The 18,906-nt window shown below is 43.1% G+C and overlaps 1 pseudogene; it reads right to left on the bottom strand.

Moving 5' to 3' along the window:
* Positions 1-6,765: 6,765 nt before the first annotated feature.
* Positions 6,766-7,989, bottom strand: LOC123067075 (agamous-like MADS-box protein AGL28; annotated as a pseudogene).
* Between the last annotated feature and the right edge of the window lie 10,917 nt (positions 7,990-18,906).

Raw genomic sequence — 18,906 nt, 5'->3', positions numbered from 1 at the left:
CATTGAAGATCCATCTACTTTTTCCAAGACCTAATCATTAGTTGGTTCCATTATCTTAGTATCAATTAAATTGATGGCATTGTAATCCTTTTTCTATCGATAGCACCTTTGCAGAAAATTAGTGAATGAAATACTACTCAGCCTTTTCTTTGGTTCCCTTCATGCTTCCAACATAAAAAAGATCCACTCGTATGTGTTAGTTGTTCGAAAATCCTATGACATGAGCGACTCCAACAGCTTATGGCATGGAGGAGAGAGTACTCAATAAGTTTGTATCTTTTATGTTTCGCATAAAAAATGAGATGAACGTTTCTTGAATTTTGGTTCTTGATTTTCCATGTTCTAGATCTCTTTTTTCTATCTCTGCAAAGCGTCGTTCATGCTTCGGAGATCCGATTTTAATGTTCTAGATCGTTTTTGTTTCTGAATCTTTCATGGCTCATCAATTTCGATAATATTTATGTTTGGGATCTAAACAATTGGTTCAATGGTTCTGTATGATGAGAAAGTTGTGTTTGCCCTCGTTCCTTTTCCTTTTTGTTCAAATCGTGAGGCTGATTGGGAAGGTGAGCTACTCTGTTCTTGGATTCCATCGAATGATGTGCATATGCATTTTGAACTTTGATAGATTTGGTTATCAATTCTTGACAGAGGCTGATTTGCAAAGTTTTTATAACTTGAAAAAATCATGCTCAAGTTCATGACTTATAGTAATCACAGTTTTAAATAGCTGGCTATAGCCGCTATAGCCTTTTCAGCAGGGTGCCACTAAATGTCCGCCTTCACAAATAGCCCGCCGTAGCTGATTTGGTGGCCCTCCGCTATTTACCATAGCCTGCTATTTAAAACATTGATAGTAACTCAGATCTTACAATTTTTTCCTGCTCAACTTCAAACTTTTTATTTATGCAGATGTAAATTTTTCAGCCACAAATTACTGATATTAGCTGTTCGCATCTTCCTCTTTTCTCATGCTCGGGTTATTGATTTTTAGTTGTTCCGATGTTGCAATTTTTTCAAGCTTAAATTCAACTTTTTTAGTTGTTAAGATCTTGCTATCTTTCGTTGGTGCATGTGTTAATAAAGTAAGGATTTAGATAACATCATATGTTCAGAGTTCAGTTCTTTTCTTATCTGAAACTAACATATTTTTCAAAGGGCATGATGGATGTTGCAGGTTCATTGATGACAGCCAAGGGTTCATGCTCGGAAACGACTACATCTTGCTCCATGTTGTCGGCTCAGCTAAAGTCCTTAATCATGAGGAGATGGGACACGTCGATTGTTAGAGTACACTTGACAGGTGCATTTTGTGAAATTCTAGCCAAAAGATTGATAGCATGCTTGCCTGCTTGTTCTTTTCAGTTCAAATAAATGTTCCTTTTCGTATTGACTCCAAAGTAGCTAGTGGATATCAAGTGAAAGGTTGTTGATTGTCCCAAAGTTCTTTCCTCTACAAAAGAGTGTAATCTTAACCAATGATTGTTTCCAACATGCAAGGACGTGACCACAAAAATTTATATATCTTAATCTCATATGCTATGAAGCTTTTCAAGTGCAGTTACCAAGCACCGCTTTTATTTAAGGAAGAAGTTGCTGATTTTTTTTATTTAAATAGTTGATACCTAACTAGGTGAACGAGAAAATTTCTTTTCCATATTCGTGCATGTTTGCTAGTACTATTTGGTTGAACTGCTGCAATTTGCGTACTAACAAGTTTTCACTTTCCCGATGTGGGCGTAGAAGTGATCGACGCTGACTAGCACGGCCCGGTGGCGTTGTGCTCTTCAACCACTCGGAGACGGAATTCGCTGTGAAGCCTGGTTGCCACGTCGCATAGATGATTGATACGTCTCCAAAGTATCTTTAATTTATTATCTGTTTTGAATGATTACGGGCCTTATTATACACTTTTATATTACTTTTGGGACTAACCTATTAACCGGAGGCCTAGCCCATATTGTTGTTTTATTGCCTGTTTTAGTATTTTGAGGAAAAGGAATATCAAACGGAGTCCAAATGGAATGAAACCTTCGGTAGCGTGATTTTTGGAAGAATATGATCCTGGAGACTTGGAGTTCACGTCAGAAGATCCTCGAGGAGGCCAGGAGATAGGGGTCGCCCCCCCCCCCTCCCTACTGGGCGCGCCCCCTGTCTCGTGGGCCGCTCGAGCACCTCCCGATCGACTTCTTTCGCCTATATAGTCTCACATACCCTAAAAACATCCAGGGAGAAGATAGATCGGGAGTTCCGCCGCCGCAAGCCTTTGTAGCCACCAAAAAACCTCTCGGGAGCCCGTTCCGACACCCTGCCGGAGGGGGAATCCATCACCGGTGGCCATCTTCATCATCCCGGCGCTATCCATGACGAGCAGGGAGTAGTTCACCCTCGGGGCTGAGGGTATGTACCAGTAGCTATGTGTTTGATCTCTCTCTCTCTCTCGTGTTCTCTCTATGGCACGATCTTGATGTATCGCGAGCTTTGCTATTATAGTTGGATCTTATGATGTTTCTCCCCCTCTACTCTCTTGTGATGAATTGAGTTTCCTGTTGAAGTTATCTTATCGGATTGAGTCTTTGATTTGAGAACACTTGATGTATGTCTTGCCGTGTTTATCTGTCGTGACAATGGGATATCACGTGCCACTTGATGTATGTTTTGTTGACCAACTTGCGGGTTCCGCGCATGAACCTATGCATAGGGGTTGGCACACGTTTTCTTGACTGTCCGGTACAAACTTTGGGGCACTCTTTGAAGTACTTTGTGTTGGTTAGATGAATCTGAGATTGTGTGATGCTTATCGTATAATCATGCCCACGGATACTTGAGGTGACAATGGAGTATCTAGGTGACATTAGGGTTTTGGTTGATTTGTGTCTTAAGGTGTTATTCTAGTACGAACTCTTGAATTGATCGATCCGAAAGAATAACTTTGAGGTGGTTTCATACCCTACCATAATCTCTTCGTTTGTTCTCTGCTATTAGTGGCTTTGGAGTGACTCTTTGTTGCATGTTGGGGGATTGTTATATGATCTATCTATGTTATTATTGTAGAGAGAACTTGCACTAGTGAAAGTATGAACTCTATGTCTTGTTTCCTACCATTGCAATACCGTTTACGCTCACTTTTATCATTAGTTACCTTGTTGTTTTTATTATTTCAGATTACAAAAACCTATATCTATCATCCATATTGCACTTGTATCACCATCTCTTCGCCGAACTAGTGCACCTATACAATTTACCATTGTATTGGGTGTGTTGGGGACACAAGAGACTCTTTGTTATTTGGTTGCAGGGTTGTTTGAGAGAGACCATCTTCATCCTACGCCTCCCACGGATTGATAAACCTTAGGTCATCCACTTGAGTGAAATTTGCTACTGTCCTACAAACCTGTGCACTTGCAGGCCCAACAACGTCTACAGGAAGAAGGTTGTGTAGTAGACACAAATGATCGTCCAGGTGATTTCGATGCCGGAGGTCGCCGAGGTGGAGGAACTTGACGCCACCGTCCGGGGGAGGGAGGATTCGAGTCCACCAATGTATGAACTCCGAGCATAGGTAGATACATCTAGAGAATTGGTCTGTTCAGGTTGGTGGTAGACCACTAGGGAAGGTACCCACCTTACGATGATGGTTGTGTGTGTCTGATGTTAAATGGAATCTTGAGATGGTTCTGTGACATGTTAAATGGAATATTGAGATGGTTCAGTGACATTCGTTTGTTTTGCATTGGACGTATTACTATTCATGAATACTACATCTAATTTTTATTTTTTTTAATTCCAAAACTGTTAGTAGTAGCGTGGGGAGGAAACTGAGCGCTACTAGTATATAGGATACTAGTAGCGTTGGTTATTTACCCATGCTACTTCATTAGTAGCAGCGCGTGTACGTAATAGCAGTAGCGTGGGTGGCACACACTACTACTAACAAAGTTAGTTCTAGTGAGGGTTTAACCCACACTACTACTGACTATTATCTGTAGCGCGATACTAGTAGCACCGGGTACCCGCGCTACTAGTACCCATTTTACCCGCGCTGCTAGTTGCCTTTTTCCTAGTAGTGTTGCATTCATCTTGATATAGATAATATGAACACCATTCACATCTCGGGACAACAAAGTTAGATTCTGGCGCAAATTCAATTCCTTTTTATATGAAGTTGCTGGCAAGTACAATGATGTGTGATGGTGAAGGACGGAAAGGATCGTGGTATGTCTCCCATATTGCAAAAAAAAATATCTCTCATAGTATTCTTCAGTTTTCGCTATTCCAGTCCTTCTCATCCCTTGATTCTCTCAACAAAGATTTTTTGGAATTTTAGGGAAAATGTAAATATTTATTTCTTATACGTGATTCTTTTTTTCATTTCACCGTATTTTATAAATACCATATCATACCTGATCCATATGCTCGATGTCTTCTCATAATACTCCAATTCACTATCTCGCTTTCCAACGTAAATCAATGTAACTATCATTTAGTGTTGCCGAGATTTGTGAAATGTTCTCTCACTCACCCTCGTCATAACTTGTTATTCTCTGGTGGTGCACATGTCATTGTTTTCTCTAACAGTATTATGTCTAGAGAATGTTATCCTATTTAATTTTTCTGCATTAGTCAATAATATGCAACAAAAATTATAGGAGAAACATTGTAGCCAGAATGTGTAGCTTGATAAAACACAATCAGATTTATGAAAAAAATCAATATATCAAACTTTATATATATGAGTGAATCATTTTATTTATCCACATCATAAAAGATTTATCTAGGATGTATTTTACAAAAGATAAAAAAAACTCATATTCTCGATCGACATGATAAAACTGCATATACAATTATTATCACAAATTGACAAATTTCTTGGATCTTTTATGTTTATGATTGGTTGGCGATCTTTGCATCTGTCCCTCTGACAATTTTGTTGATTTTTGTGGCTGTTTCGCTCTGTAGTTTGCGAATGGTTTTTATATAGCATTTTTTCCTTGGGTAATGTTGCCTTCCTATTACTGTTGGCCTTGCGGAGTTTCTATAAACCTCATGCAAAATTATGTACTCCCTCTGTTCCTTTTTACTCTGAATATTAGCTTGTCTCAAGTCAAACTCTTTAATATTTGACTAACTTTTACATGAAAAAAATAAATACAAAATTGACATCATTAGATCCATAGTGGAATAAATTTCGCATATTATATTAATTTGGTATCGTGGATCTTGATATTTTTCCTACAAATATATTCAAGCTTTACAAATTTTTGGCCTCAGACAAATATAATAAATGGAGTAGAAACAACCGAGGGAGAACATATATGCCTATGAAAAAGTATTTCCCTTTTTTACCGGTAGGCTTTTCCTTGTCTATATGTGCCTCATAGATGCATACCCAAATGGCTAATTTATCGATGCCTATGTACGCGACCCTTTTTGTGTGTGACCGTTGCTCACTGATTAAAGTCATGAATACCTTTTTTTCCCTTTTAATCTCAACCTTTATAATATTATTTTTTTGAAATTATCTCAACCTTTATATTAGAATCAAGAGATCGTGTATTTTTAAGGCACATCAATTTTTATTATATTTTATTTAGAATTAGTGACATATATTCCTCTTGATATTTAGATTTATGCATCAGTTCTTGCGTTTTTGTTTATAAACATTTAGTGGTACTTAGTTTGTAATCATTGCATACTGACGTAATTTTCGAATCTTTTAAATCTCAGCCATGAAAAATTCTGATAAACGGTGTCAAAATTCTGATAAACTCAAATGCCTAATTTCTCGATGCCTATGTATGCGATCTTTTTTGTGTGTGACTGTTGCTCACTGATTAAAGTCATGAATACCTTTTTTAATCTTTTAATCTCAACCTTTATATTAGAATCAAGAGATCGTGTATTTTTAAGGCACGTCGATTTTGATTATATTTTGTTTAGAATTAGTGACATATATTCCTCTTGATATTTAGATTTATACATCAGTTCTTCGTTTTTGTTTATAAACATTTAGTTGTAATCATTGCATGCTGACACCTCAGTCTATCTTTTCTTGAAGACCCGTACTTTTATTTGTTTTTCAAATATCTCCATTTATTTGTATGTTCCCAGCCATTTTTGTTTCTCATACTCCTGATCCTAATCTATCGGGCAAAATATTGTGCTTAATAAACGAACATGTCTATTGAAGTATATAGTACTCTCCTAGTTGACTTTCATACGTGCAAGTATCTCTGGCCTGTATAATTTTTTAGGCATGAGCTTTCTTGGACGTTTGGCACTCTTGGTTCATGGCCCGATGCCAAGATGGGTGTGTTATTTGCTGCCATGCTACAGGCGAGAGTCCAGGTGTAGTTCATGTTGCATGTTGGTCTCTTTTTAAAAAAAAATTGCACGTGTATTGTGTACGAATTTTGAATTTACTAACCACATGTCCCATGCGGTTTTTGCATGTTTAATTTTGTTTGCATATACATATGTCATATGGATGTACCTCCTCTGATGTGACTTGTTTGTACCAAATATAGTCGTATGTAATTTTCAAATCTTTTAAATCTCAGCCATTAAAAATTCTGATAAACGGTGTCAAAATTGTAGATTATGTGAATGCATGGGATGGCTCGTTTGTCCCTTATTTTAGTAATAGTATATACAGTAATTAATAAATAGATGTATCCAGCACAGATCGACCTTTGTATTTCATTCATATCGGTGCAATACAGATTACAACCCATTAATGCATGATAAGGAAAGGAAATGGCCAAATAAAAATATTGACGAAATTTTTAATTTCGTCCACACCAAAGATTGACGCGACGACTTCATTTCAAATAAAACAAAAAATTAACGCGAAGACTTAAGTAGAAGATGCATATGTAAACTAGGCATGAAACTAGTGTCTATATGCATGCCTGCATCCACTGGACTCGGGCTCTGACTGGGTTTGGATCTCAGTACGGGAAGCCGGCGTTCGGTTGATCGAGCCCCTGCTGCACCGTCTCCATCCCGGCAGTGAACTCCGGACGCGGCAGCATCACATCAAGCCATTGATCTATCTCCTTGTCTAGCCCTGCCTCGAACCCCGGCGGCTTAGGCATCGTCATCTGCATCTGCTCCAGATCCATCCCGGCGGCGGAGGCATCTCCTGCACATCCATCCCGGCGGCGACCACGTGAGACGGAGGGGGCGCCGGCATCACCATCTGCTGCATATCCATCCCGGCCTCGAACCCCTGCTCCTGTGGCGGAGGCACCCGAAACTGGAACTCCATCCCGTCGTTGGCGGTGCCGCTGCTGCTACCGAACTCGAAGGTGCTGCCACCGAAGATCTGAGGCGGCAGCGGCGGCGGGGCCACCTCCGCCATGCGGCTCATGTGGGCGTGCATCGCCTCGAGGAGAACCTGGTTGGCGCGATCGGAGACGGCGTCCTTCATCTGCATCAGCGCGGCGAAGAAGGCCGCCATGTCCTCGTCTCCCATGTCGCGCGCCTTGTGGTCGAACCAAGCCGCTATCTGGTCCCCCGCAGAGCGCTCTTTCGCCATGGCCTTGTCCGTGCGCTTGGTCCGCTTCTTCAACTCGGTCAGCTCCGTGCGCAGCTCGTCGAGCTCCTGGTGCAGCTTCTCGAGCTTCTTGTCTTCGCCGGCAGCGCCCTCCCCCGCCAGCAAGCGGTGGTCGGCAGCGCCCTCCTCCTTCGCGCCAGCCCCCGCAGCCTCCCCCGCCAGGAAGCGTTCTACGACGGAGTCGACGGAGGGGTGGCCGAAGGAGAAGGCCCTGCCGTGGGGAGAGAAGGCGAGGGCGGCCACCTGGGCGCCGGTCAGGACCGCCAGATCCGTGGCCTTGTTGAAGAACCCCTGGCGGCGCTTGGAGTAGCAGACGAACCGGGCATCCTCCTGCTCGATCCGGCGGATGACGATCTTCTTCCGGCCGCTGCCACCTCTCCGGTTGGGCGCCGCCATTGCTCGCTCGCTCGCTTGGTGTATAGGCTCAGAGAAGGGAGGTAGAGGAGTGGCTGTGGGTGTGGCTTTGGTGTGGCTACGTCTCGGGGTCAGGGGGTTTATATAGCAAGCGTCCGGAGAGGAATCCCTTCTTCGCTGGGCAGGTATGTGCTGAGCTGTATACATTAAACTCACGCGTCAAAGGATAACTACGTACACCGTATTATTTAGAAACTATTCCTTCGCACCCCAAAAGAAGGCGGTCCTTTATTTTCCTTTTCTTTTTTTGGTATGCAATTTGGTATGCGCTAAGCTGAATCGATCGGGACGTGACAACAAAATATTGTTGGACGCACAAAAGCAAGTGCTCTTTCCTTTTCTTCTTTGAGGATTAAAAGCAAGTGTTCGTCCGTCCGGAATTACTTGTCATAGACAAGGATGTGTCTACATGTATTTTAGGTCTAGATACATACCTTTCTATCCATTTTTGTGATGAGTAATTCGGGCGAAGAAAGTAGTAATTGGAAAATAATGTCTTTTTCTTGGGCACATATTTTGATATAAAACATGGAATATATATCCGTGCCTCCAATTGCCATCAAAATGTCATACCTACACCACCGGGCGGTACGATCTCGCGCGCACAACGTCAATAACCCTCATGTCTACGTCAGCATGAAATTCTCCAATTAATAATTTCATTCTTGCGCTAGCTTATGAGTTACTCCCTCCGTTCCTAAATATAAGGTGTATTAGTTTTTCAAAAAGTCAACTGTTGTCTATGTTTGACCAAGTTTACAGCAAAATATATAAAGATTTATAATACTAAATATATACAATGTAAAAATATAGTTCATGATGAATTTGGTGATAATGATTTGGTATTCTAGATATTGATATTTTTGTCTATAAACTTGGTCAAACTTAGAGAAGTTTGACTTTTTGGAAAAATAATACACCTTATATAAAGAGGGAGTACCGCCCCGTGTCACCCGCCCGTGGGCGGCCCGGACGCTTGAACCCTAGCCGCCGCCCACAACCTCCACCCTCCTCCCCTCCCCTCCCCCCCCCCCCCCCCGGCGGCGGGCGCCGCCGAGCAAAGCCCGTGCGGTGTCGGCTACGGCAGGGTCTCCATGGCCAGACCGGTGGCGGCGGCGCTGCGATGGCTCGGCCAAGAGAGAATCTTGGCGAGCAGCGAGCGGCGGATTCACTACTAGGAAAATGCTTATAGGTAGACATTTAGAAGTAGCGTTGGTTAGATACCCCTCGCTACTGCTATTTAACAGTAGCGCCGGCCAGCACCAGCGCTACAAGCGCACGTTGGCAGTAGCGCTGGATTTCACGGCCAGCGCTACTGCTAATGGGCCACACTCTCGGCCCCCCGTTGCAGCTTTAGCTATAGCGCTGGGCCCCCTCCCCCGCGCTGCCGCTAAGCCGACCTCTTCCTCCCGCGCCGGCCCGCGCACCACCCCTCTCCCCTCACACACACTCACAAGCTCACACCACCAGATCGAATCCCTCAGTCATCCCCCGATCCGGCCGCCGCCCCCGCGTCCTACTCCGGCCGCCCTCCCGCACCGGCCCTCCTCCCGCACCGGCCCTCCTCCCGCCCTGTCGTCCCCCTCCCGCACCGGCCCTCCTCCCCTGCCGGCCGCCCTCCTCCCCCCCCCCCGCATCGGCCCTCCTCCCCTAACCCCCCCCCCCCCGCACCGGCCATCCTCCCCCGCCGGTCACCCCCCCCCCTCGCCGGCCCTCCTACACCGAGAGAGGTACTCCTCCCTCCTTCCTCCTCCTCCCCCCCTCCCTAGTTATTGTTATTAGAGAGTAGTTAATTATTTTGAATCCTAGTTGAAAAAATGTAGGTTCTTAGAATAATGTAGGTGTTTTAATTGTATTTTAAGGTGTTTTAGTTAAATTTGTAGGTGTTTTAGTTAAAAATGTAGGTTCTTAGAATAATGTAGGTGTTCTTAGAATAATGTTGAATTTGTTTTAAGTGTATTTAAAAGAGTTTTAGGTGTTTTAGTTGTTTTAGGTGTAGTTAACAGAATTTTAGGTGGTTTAGTTGTTTTAGGTGTGGTTAACAGAATTTTTGTTGTTTTAGGTGTATGTAGTTAACAAAATTCTAGGTATTTTTTTAGTTAAAGCAATTGTTGTTATTTTTTTAGTTCAATCAATTTTTCTTGTTATATGCAAATTTGCAGTGGACATGTCATATTTTGAACATGTCATATTTTTCCGAGTGGCCTATGTTTTGCCAGAAATGTCGATTCATTTACGTTTTGGCAAATTTCAGGCGCTCGATTGATCCTGTTTTTAGCGAAGGTCATGCCAAATTTTGCTAAGTGTTTATTAATTTTGTTTTCATAATTAAGCAATTTGTTCTCGACGTCGACGATGCCTATCCCACATCCTCGTCGTCGACTCGGCGGAGGACTCCTGGTTGAGCCGAGGGGCCATGTCCGGGACTGGGCTCCGCCGGGCTGGTACTGGGTTGTGCTACCTTCTGGTGAGCGCAGCTTAGTGAGGAGCCAGCCCGTTGTCGACCCGGAGCTTCTTTGGTGGCGGTCACGTGGGCCTGCATCGGTGGAGAGGCTTGAGTGCCCCGCGCAGGTGGTACAACACCGTGTCACGGAGGAGAACACGCACGTCCAGCGCTACTTGGTCGGTTCTCCAATACTTAGCAGTTTCTTTGGGAATCTCACTGTAGCTATGATCCGGTGATGGTTCCTTCTCTTTGGGTGTCCACCGCGGCACACTGAACCTAGAGGAGCTATTATTCGAGATGTATTAGTGATATTATATGATGATCTTTGCTACAAACTACTATATATGTATTCGATGATGGCTTATTAATTACCTATTAGTTATTTGCTTATTGCATGCAAAAGATGAGCGCGGTTTGTGCTACAAACTACTATATATGTATTCATGATGGATTATATGATGATCTTTGCTACAAACTACTACAAACTACAAATTTTAGGTGTTTTAGTTGTTATATGATGATCTTTGCTACAAACTACTATATATGTATTCGATGATGGATTATTAGTTACCTATTAGGAAATGTCTCACCACGAAAGGGAATTCGCTATGTGCAATTACTGCGAAGATGAGCGCGGTCCGTGCGACAGGCCTCACCTGATAGAAGGTCAGCACTTCAGCATCAAACTCCAAGAGACCTTCGATGTTCATACGGTACGCAACGATGACAAGTGTTTTTTGTTATTTTTGCACGACTTCTCTACTTCTTCAACATGTAATTTCCATCTTTTACAATTCGAATAGCTTATCCCATGCCATGCAAGACGCTATGTCTTGGAGAAGATGGGTTTTGAAGATCATGAAAGCATGGAGACAAAGATAATTCAACTAAGGACCCATCATGGTTATGATTTTGCTATAAAACTATACAATTCTGTGAACTCATCCAATTTTGGTTGTCCGAATTGGGAAGCCCTTTCCAAGGCGTATGATTTTCATGAGGGTATGCTTCTCACCTTCGATCTTGGTGATCCTGACATCGACGAAAATGATATGACCATTTCGGTCCTTGTTGACACGCTTCCAGTTCTACCGCTGTGTGAGTTTCTTAAACATATTTAATAAGTAATTTCTATTGTTTATTTCAAAATATTTCACAGCTTATTTCCATTGACAGCTTATTTTCATTCTTCAAAAAATGTACGGAAGATGGTAGACAGAACCTACTACTACAATGATGAAGCACAATTAACTTATAAGGAGAAAGATGGTCTTATCGCATTTTTTACTGATCTTGAGAATTACAATAGCTATTATCGAATTCCTCAAAATTATGGTCAATATGTGCCACTAGTGCACGCGATGTGCTACGGTAACATCAATGGAGATAGCATGGTAAGATTTTCTACTATTATGACATCCGTGCATCTTTTGCATAAATTTTGCTAAAACTAAACTACAAAGTTATTACTATGTTTTTGAACAGAAAATCCCGATGGATTGTGTGCCTCATCTGATGTTGCCAGGAGGTCGCGTTAATGTTATGAGCTTACGGCCACCACGGCCAGGTCAGCCGCAGTATCCACATCACTCCTGTCCATACCGGATTTCTAAAAGCGACGAAGCCATGATAATAAATGATTGGAAAAAATGTTTCAACCATCGTAGAGAGCTACTTGGAAGCAACATTGTGCGTAGGCCAAGACTTGGAGACAGGATGATCTCTGTTCTTCATTATGGAGAGTCCAGTTTCCTTAATGAAGAGTCAATGCCTATCTTGTTTTATGATATTTTACCTAAGAGAGGGTAGAGTAGGTCCTATGAGAGGAGTAGGTCCTAGGTAGAATGTGTTATTATGTGCTACAATGTGTTAGGGTTGATGAGGAGGATGAGGAGTTGTGATTATATATGACTAGTTACCAACTTGTTATATATATGATGTCTCATTGACGAACATTGTTTGGTGGTGATGACTAGTGGTAATGAATATGCTATTTAAACAGACTAGTTTATGATGAGTTGTTATTGTATAAAAGATATATCTGTTTAAACATGTACAGCACCAAAATATTAAAAAAAAGACATAAATGTTAGCAGTAGCGCGGGCCTAAAAACGTGCTACTACTACTTGAACTTACCAGTAGCGCTGGTCTAGAAAGGCCCTACTGCTACAAAATAGCTATAGCGCCGTAGCAGTAGCGCTGATACCCGCGCTACTGGTAGCAAAAAAACAGCGCTACTGGTAAGCTTTTCTCTAGTAGTGATTTGGTGCGTCTTCGGTGATGGCCAGTGGGTGCTCATGGCAGGGAGTGCGGCGGTTGTCTCTGGACCCTTGTGTGGAGCGTAGAAGGAAGGAGGGTGTAGGTGGTGCACTGGCACTAGCGGTGGCGGCGGTGCGAGCGCAGCCACAGCGGCAGCGGCGCTGCGAGGCCTAGCCAGGAAGGGTCTTGGCGGGCAGCGGGAGCCCGGTTGCTGCCGTGTGAGGCGTGCGGCGATGCCTCGGTGGTGTGGGTGCCGGAGTGTGGTTGGAGGTGTGGGTCTGATCCATTCTGGTGGCAGTCCCCTGGCGCGGGTGAAGGCCACCGTGGCGGAGCTGGCTTTGCACCGCTAGGTGGTTGCTGCGGCTCCTAGTCGAGATTGAAGGTGATGGCTTTAGGCGTGTTCCCTCGGCAGTGAGGGGGGCTTCGATGGCAACTTGTCGCGGTGATGGCGATGCGAGGCATCTGATCTGGACTGGCCGGGATCTTGGAGACATGGAGATGTGCAGCGTTGCGGATGAAAATGCTATGCGGTTGTGGCCGTACTGGCATTGATGGCACCTGCGGGTGTCATTCACCTTCCTGGAGGCTTCGCCGAGTACAACGCTATCTTCCTCGCGACCTCCTCTCGGCAGCTGTTTCCGGGGCGAAAGCCTTGATTCGTAGGATCGGCATGATGACAACGTCTTTGAGGTTGTTACTCTGTTGGGAGCATTGTGCTGGGAGACTCGAGGTCCCATGATGCGCTCTTCCGGTGTTCACCGCTTCCCAGATCTTTCTCCTCCGGCGCCATGTACGGTCGTCGCTGGCTAATCCAAGGAAGCTGGAGTTGCTGTTCTTCGGAGTTCTTCAGTGTCGGCCGAGACGCGGCGAGGGGCTCGTGTTGGGTAGGCTTTTTGTTTCGTAGCAGTGTTGCTGTGCTTGGTTGACCTTGTACGATCCGGGTGTGGAGTTGGTCGCCTTTGTTGTTCGCAGCGAGTGGTAGACGTTGTTGTATGTCTTTTTCTCTCCTTCTATAAAGCTAAGGTACGCAATTTGCGTACCCTTGAAAAAAATCATTCTTGTCTGGGTAAACACTTTCAAATAATAATATTGCATTATGTTTAGCAGAGTGTATGTTTGGCTACGTGAAAACAGAGGTGATGAAGCACTTTTTTATACTGTTATAAATGGATCACATTAACAACGAGATTGCATACATGCATCCAGATAGCTCGATGGATCGTCAGCTAAATCCATGGTGCATATAACTAGAGATGGATAAAAGATCATTTCAAAGGAATTGTCACTCGGGGCGTGGCCGAACGCATTGCAACATGCCTGCTGGTTCTTGGTTGAAAAGCATTATCAGTTCATGCTAGATTTTAAGATGGTAGCCAAGTGCACTTCAGGGCAGGGCAGTTCTGTCATGTTATGGCAAGATAATTGGCGAGAGACCATTCTCAAACAAAAATTTCATGAGTTGTTCTCTTTTGCTATTCAAGAAGTCTATGTCAAAGATTTTCCGGTGCACCATAAATATTTTTATTGCTCCAACAGTACCAAGTTCATGATTTTTAGCTGTTTGGATCATGTTTTTTTTTATGCTTAGGTTCATGATTTTTAGTTGTTCAGATATTGTAATTTTTCACATAAGGTACAATTTTTAGTCGCTAAGATCGTTCAATCCTTTTGTTAGTGCATGTATTAATAAATGGCACTGGCTATGTCAATTGCGATGAAAAAAGGCCCTAGGCCGGCCGTAGTCAGGGGCGGTGCTATGGCATGCTATCTGGACAAGTATGTACAATACTCCCTCTGTAAACTTTTATAAGAGCGTTTAGCTTTTTCAGACACGGCCGACAAAACAGAAAAAAGACAATTCTACCCCCATCTTCTTCCTGGCGGCCACCACATTTCAAATTTCAAATCCCCAGTCGATCCGCACGTCCAGGCGCTCCTCACGGCGCACCTCGCCGCGCCCAGATAAAGGCGCTCCTCCCTGGCCATGCTCACCTTACCGCGTCCACGTCCGGGCCACGCCCAGATCCAGGCCCACCTTGCCGCGTCGAGGCACACCTCGCCGTGCTCGGCTCGTGGCCGTGCCCGGCTCCTGGCTGCGCCAACCTCCGGACCAAGCCCGGTCGCGCCCAGCTCGTGGCCGTGCCCAACTCCTGGCTGTGTCCTGCTCGTGGCCGCGCCCAACCCCTGCATGTGCCCAGCTCCTCATCAGCAGCTCCTCGCAGCGGCCAGCCAATAAGTTGCTAGCTCCTCTGCTTTGGATTTGGCTTAGGATCCTCTGCTACTTCGCGCCGCGCCCAGAGCCTCTACTGCTTCTCGCGGCGCCCAGCCAGCAATGCAGCAGCAGGAGGAGCATCCTCTGCTGCTCACTTCTCGTGAGCCTATGTTAGCAAGAAAAGGAAGCAAAATATATCAAGCCTTTGCAGCACATCAGCCACTCATCAGCAGATTAGCACAAGAAGAGAATTTATCCTAACGATCAGCAACAGTAATAACAGCAGAAGCAAGACAACAACAGCAGCAGTACCAATAGTAGAAGGAACCCAACAACAACAGTAGTACCAATAGCAGAAGCAATCCAACAACAACAACAATACCAATATCAGCAGCAGTACCACTAGCAGCAGCAACACAAGAGCAGCAGCAACATCAAGAGGAGTGCAACAACAGCAGCAGCATCAAGAGGAGGACCATAACACATCAACATAAGCATTAATAGCAGCATTATTAGCTGCAGCAACAGAAGAACATAGCAGTAGCAAGAAGAGCACAATAACAACAACATTATCAGCATTATCAGCAGCAAGAAGATGATGAATGTGGACCTGAAATTCTCTCCACCGGATGAACCTATGGAAGTAATGGAAGCAGAAGAAATTATGCAAGCAGGTACTCCAATGGAAACACTCTAATCCCCTATTACAATATACTCCAGACACAAGCATGTGAAACTAAAATTTGTAGAGTAACTCTAGCTCTTTGTTGTTGGAGTAACTTAACAAGCGTTTGTGCACTGGACCAATGACGAGAATCTTTGAATATTAATTTCTGAATCAACATTCCAAAATTGTTGAAGTAATGCCGTTGGAGTACTCGAGAATTTATGAAGTTAATTTCAGTATTAATTTCATAAGCATGCTTGTGAAAATATCTCATATATTTAACCAACAACAAAGCAATACCAACAAAATAACAATGGATTATTAATTTCATGTTTGTAATGTTGTTGTATGTCCATGTTTGAGTCTGCTGGTATCATGCTAAAAAGTGCAAATCTACTCTGTTGGAGTACTATGTATTTCCATGTTTGAGTCTGCTGGTATCAATTTCATGTATCAATGACATGGGAGTGTGATAAATTAAGGCACCAAGAACACTACATGTTTGTCCATGTGTTTCTCTGTGCAAATTTAGTTAACATGATCAGATTTAGTTAACTGATGCAAATTCAGTTAACCTGTTAATTTGTGCAAATTCAGTTAATCCTCAAGAAGTTGATATGGAACTCCAAGAAGAAGCAGGTACTCCAAGTTACTACCTCCTCCCTAATTGTATTAGTACTACTACTCCAAGTTACTCCTAGTTTCTCTAATTTCCTTTTTCTTTTGCTACTGTAGGTGGTCAGCGGTTACGTAGGCAAAGAAACTAGATGACAGATGAGCAACGATATGCTGCGCCTACATGGCACTGCATACCCTAAACCTGGGCAGGGGTGGCAAGTTCAAAAGAAATGACAAGAAGGATGTTGCTCAAATTTTTCAAGTTGTTGTTCAACATATTCGAACAATCTGGAAGACAGCAAAAGAACAAATAGCGCTTGGTCAGGAAGTGAATGTATCCTGAAGAAGGAAAGGAAGATGCGGTAGAAAAGGAAAGGATAATACTCTATCCAAAATCCCCATAGTTCCATTGAATAGAAGGTCGACTCTCAGGTCACTTGCTCGCCAATTGGGTGTCAATCATACTACACTCTACAAGAAACTCAAGCTTCGCAAGATTAGGAGGCACTCCAATCGTTTGAAGCCATACTTGAAAGAAAAGAATAGAAGAGAAAGGATCAAGTTTTGTTTGTCAATGCTTGACGAGGCCACCTTAGCAGCTCCAAGACCTAAATTCATCAGTATGCACAACATTGTGCATATTGACGAAAAGTGGTTCTGTATGAAAAAAATGAACAGATGCTACTACCTCCTCCCGGAGGAAGATGACCCGGTCAGAACTGTTCGGAACAAGAACTGTATTGGGAAAGTGATGTTTCTGACCGCTGTTGCACGACCCAGATATGATGCTGAAGGCAATATGACATTCTCAGGTAAAATTTGTGCCTGTCCCTTTGTGCAAGAGATTCCCGCTGCTAGAAGAAGTGAATATAGAGCAAGAGGGACCATTGAAATCAAGTCTGTCAACGTGAACCGATAGGTAATGAGGAGGTATATGATAGAAAAAGTGGTTCCCGGGATAAAGCAAGTCTAGCCCGGTGATGATACTAATCCGATATTGATCCAGCAAGACAACGCCAAAACGCACATTCTTCCCGGTGATGCAGAGTTTGCAGAAGTTGTGGCTACAACTGGTCTGGACATTAAAATAATAAACCAGCCTCTAAACGCACTTGATCTTGGATATTTCACATCCCTTGAGTCTTTGACCGACTGCAGAGCACCCACGTCTATCGAAGAACTGATTCAAGGCGTGCAGGAAGAATTTGATGAGTATGATGCCGGGAAACTCAATAGAATATTTCTAAAACTTTAGAACATCATGGTAGAAGTGATGACCTTGGAGGAGAAAATTCATACAAAATTCCACATATGCGCAAGGAGAGATTGGAAAGGCAAGGAATCCTACCGCCTAGGATTCACTTTCCCCGTGAAGTTTATGAAAATGCCATGGAGATTCTAGAACAAGATGTACAGTGAGCTTACACTTGAAAGGGAGAGATACCGTACTCCATGTTTGTAGTGGAAAGGCATTGACTAGTGTGGAAAGAAGAGGAGAGGATAGGAGAGGAGAGGCAAGGAGAGGAGATGCTTGTACTCGATGTTTGTAATGGAAAGTCTTTTACTCGATGTTTGTAACGGAAAGTCTTGTACTCGATGTTTGTAGTGGAAAGGAGAGGAGAGGATATGAATTTCTGAATTTTAGGAATTTTATATGAATTTTAGGATGTTTCAGAATTTATCCCAGAATTTTATACGAAATTACTGAATTTTATGAAAGGCTTTCTATGATTACATTACCTAAATTTTATATGAAGTTGTGAAAGGCTATGTATGATTTCAGAAAAATTTATATGAAGTTTTTGAATTTTTTGGAGAGGAGGCAGAGGAGAAGAAAGGGCTTTGTATGATTACATTTTCTGAAATATTCTGAATTGTATGCAAATTTTTGAATTTTATGTTGTTTGTTGGAGAGGAGAGTTTCTAAATTTCCTTTTGTTTGTTGGAGTAGGAGATAATTACTCCTGGTCCTTTCTACAGGAATTCAACATGAACAAGTAGCTCCTAATATTGTGCTAATAATTCACCAACTAATAGGACTCGGCTGATAATTCACTAAATAATCTTGTGCTAATAAGATGCTACTCTGCCGTCAGACTTCTTTTATTCCTGCACCTCTTAGAAAAATAACACAAACATGCCTCTAGTGGAAGTAGATAAATAGGCTAATGAAAAAGTACTCGTTCTAGTGGTAGATTAATTGGACAAATTAAAAGATTATGGTCAGGCTGCTCATGGTCATAAGCGGAGCAATGTAAAGCATTTTCTTATAAACTAAACGCCCACATTTCATCATTTGTACTCGAGCAAAAGATTCATAGAAGCAGTAGATAAGACTGCATTTGTTATAGCAGTAGCAAATGACAGGTGATTGGTTGGATACCTGCTCCACTGCATTTGCTATACCACATGTGTTCTTGAAAAAATTGGTGATACAAACTGAGTATGAAAAGAAGCGTAGTATGAAAAGAAGCAACACAGCATCATTGGCATTCCTATTTGGCATTTTACTCCTAGATATAATGTGATTATTTCTGGGGTAAAAGCAGCAAGCCTACCACTCGCATCTGTGAGTTCCTAGAACAATTCTTCTATGCACTTCTCTAAACAATAGTACTCCTCGAATCATCCATACATCCATACAGAAGCAAGAAGAGTACCTGCACACACACAGACTTTGCCACAATCCATCGTCGACACAGCAGAGGAGGATGGCGGAGCGCATGGAGGA

This window comes from Triticum aestivum, chromosome 3B, assembly GCF_018294505.1.
Source record: "Triticum aestivum cultivar Chinese Spring chromosome 3B, IWGSC CS RefSeq v2.1, whole genome shotgun sequence".
In the NCBI taxonomy this organism is placed as follows: domain Eukaryota; kingdom Viridiplantae; phylum Streptophyta; class Magnoliopsida; order Poales; family Poaceae; genus Triticum; species Triticum aestivum.
Note: the sequence above shows the minus strand (reverse complement) of the source record. Positions and strands in the feature narration are given on the sequence as shown.